Source organism: Seriola lalandi, unplaced genomic scaffold (genome assembly GCF_002814215.2).
Source record: "Seriola lalandi dorsalis isolate HSWRI2012SDOR001 ecotype SW California unplaced genomic scaffold, Sedor1 jcf7180002054096, whole genome shotgun sequence".
Classification (NCBI taxonomy): domain Eukaryota; kingdom Metazoa; phylum Chordata; class Actinopteri; order Carangiformes; family Carangidae; genus Seriola; species Seriola lalandi.
In genome coordinates, this window is record NW_019524649.1 from 1 (window position 1) to 3,164 (window position 3,164).

Genomic DNA, 3,164 nt, shown 5'->3' on the forward strand with positions numbered 1-3,164 from the left:
TTGCGTGCAGGGTCTCTCTTCCCTGTAGACGACTCACATTTGGATGAATATTTAGAGGAGGAATGAAGGGTAGAGGATCTATCCATGAGACGCTGAATACCTCTCATTATCACTAAAACGTCCTTCATAACTTCAACCTGATTATTCAGCACAGGATCAGCCAAATCAGTTGTGTCATCTTCCCTTTGACTGTCAGGTTCATGTCTCCTGTGTTCGACTCGTGTCTGTTGTATGATGATACGTGCATTCTGCTTGACATGTATCACCTCTAGCTTCAGGATATTGAACTTAATAATCGTCTAGATGAGGGCTGGAGTTTCACTTAATAACTGTGAATCCATGACAATAGTAGGATCCGGCTCCAAGGTGACGTGACATAATTTTCCCTCCTTTATCTGCAAAACTAAGATTCCCATTCATCCAAGCTCTGCAGGTCTGAGACAGTGAGAATTATTGTTGCGTGTCAAACACAATAAGAGAAGATGATCTGAACCACAGATGTGAAGAGCAGATCATTAGCAGAACATTATCTTGTTTTCTCATCATATACATTGAGTGTATTTTTTACTACAAATTGTCTGATTTGATTCTAACAGATTTTATATTTTCTCTATTACAGACTTGATTATTGTGGGCTCTTAGAGACTCACTGTGAAGTCGTGGCCTCAGCTCTGAAGTCCAACCCCTCCCACCTGAGACACCTGGACCTGAGAGGAAACCACCTGCAGGATTCAGACGTGAAGGATCTGTATGATCTTGTGGAGAGTCCAGACTGTAGACTGGAGACTCTGAGGTCAGTAGAGGGATGGAGTCAGTCCATGCTACTTTCAGCAGTGTTGTACTAAACACAGTATCAGAGCAAAGATGTCTCAGTGGAGTCAGACAGTCTGATGTCAGAGGGCTCTGATAGGAAAAGACTCTGCAGCCGACACAGATGGAGTATAAGGTTTCAGGAGGTCAGACAGGTATGGAAGAGAGAGTCCATGTAGAACTTTGTACATCATTAAAAGCACCTTAAAGTCTGATCTGATGTGGACAGGAAGCCAGTGAAGGGAAGATAAAACTGGTCAAATTTTCTGGGTGTAGTTGAAATGGTAGCTGTGTTAATGTCTAAAGCTGCTAACTGTTGTCTGTCTGCTTCTCTCCACAGATGGAGAAACTATAGGAATGATATTGAAGAGGACGGTGTGTATGTGTGTGTGCGTGTGTGTATGTGAAGCAGTGATGACTCTGCAGTCTAAACTGATCTGAGTCACACACACAGTCCAGTCCACCATCCTCCCTGTGTGACTCCCCCCATGAAAATCAAGTGTTTATATGTACATTTGATGTTTTTATCTATTACAAGACATATCCATACATCCGTACATTAGCTATAGCACTTATCCTTATAGGGGCGCAGGGGGGCTGGAGCCAATCCCAGCTGACATTGGGCGAGGGCGGGGTTCACTCTGGACAGGTCGATTAAACATATGATGAGTGAAATAATCATCAACACCATGACTGAGTGTTTCTACCTTGAACTGCAGTGAACCAATGACAGTCTCATAACAACAGACTCAGACAGCCAGAGTGTCATACGTCACAAACCTAAGGAACCAATCCTGTCAGCTTGTGGGGACGGGGGGGCGGGGCTAAATAAATGTAAAAAAGTAAGTAAGTAAAGATGTATTTATACAGCAACATTCACAGATAAAAAAGTGCTTTACATCAGAAAATATACAAAAGTTCAAGAAAACAAAATGTATTCTTACCTGCCGTTTGGCGTGTTCATATTTATACTGTACACAGCTGACCTGCACCTTGTACACGTTTATATCCAGGTGTTTATTAAGTATATTATGTCTAATACCAGAACTCTCCTTCTTCCTCCTTCATTGTAATTTATTCATCTCTGTAAGTAGAGTATGTGCATTCCTATACTGTTTGCACTGAGACAGTTGGGCAATAAAGTTGAAAGTAATCTAAAAATTATTTTAAAAATAAATCACAGTTCATATCTAATCCTGACAGATTTTAATTGAACTGAATCAGAAACACTTATACTTCAGCAGTTGAAAATGTTTCCAAGTTCTTTTTCATATTTTTTTTTCTTTTTTTCTGTCTGAGATATGAGACATGAGACACACTGTATGGAAATATCTGTTTGATGCTGAATGTCAATAAAAAAAAAAGGTAAAAGAAAATGTCTCCAGGTTTTAGTTCAGAGATTTCCGACAGTCACCTGAAGGCAGCAGTGTTCATTGCTCCTGGACCTGAACAGTTCTGTAAGTGCAGAAGTGATGAGTCCCTCTGCTGGTCTCGTTATAGCTGACACCTGGTGGTGATGGAGAGAACTGTAGTCTGGTTTCGCATTTAATTTTTAATGGTACTGATTTTAAACACATGCAAACTAGTTTTTCTTGTTTGTAATTAAAGAGAGAGAGAGGGGGAAAAACTGAGCATCCTGAATGACAGGCACACAGAGAAAACCGGTAAACACAGTCCATTGGGATTCCTCCCAACATGCTTGATGGTCAGTTTGAGTGTTGGACATTTATTTTCAAACACAACAAACGTCGACTTTCAAACCAACTCAAATACAACTAAATTTCCCTCCTCGTGGCTGTTTCCTCCAACATCCAGCCCAGTTACAGGAAATATGGTCACAATCTCTCCTTTCTGAGTTACCGAATTAGAAGATGGCCCGAAATGTTTTTGCAGAACATTATGATGTCACAGTGAAGTTGACCTCTGACCTTTTGTCTATAATATGTCATAACTTCTGATTATCTTGTTAGATATTTGAGTTAAATTGCGTCACAATTAGTGTATGAATTAGTGAGTTATGGCCAAAAATGTGTTTTGTGAGGTCACAGTCACCCTTGGCCGGGTGCCCTGGGGGACTTGAGTAGAAATGTCCCTCTGTGATGGTCGGATTGGGGATGTATGCGTTTTATATTTTGCACCATGTTGCTGTTGAGTTTCTGAGGCACTAGACGTGGAATCGACTGGTTAACAAACATAGTTAGTTCTGACCAAATAATCTGGTTGGACGCCACATTAACGGTCGTTATCTATCTTAGATTGTAACAAACTTTGCAAAGATGATATTGCTGAAATAATCAGTTAAAATTTTGTTTTATAGTTCTATGTTTTCAAGCGGATGAATATCTGCCCTTGTT

At 40.4% G+C, this 3,164-nt stretch overlaps 1 long non-coding RNA gene across 1 annotated transcript; it reads left to right on the plus strand.

The window, feature by feature from the left end:
- Window positions 1-6: 6 nt before the first annotated feature.
- LOC147819300 (uncharacterized) lies at window positions 7-2,186 on the plus strand. Its single transcript, XR_015437066.1, has 2 exons — window positions 7-793; window positions 1,151-2,186. It is a non-coding gene; the product is annotated as an uncharacterized LOC147819300 (long non-coding RNA).
- Window positions 2,187-3,164: the final 978 nt, after the last annotated feature.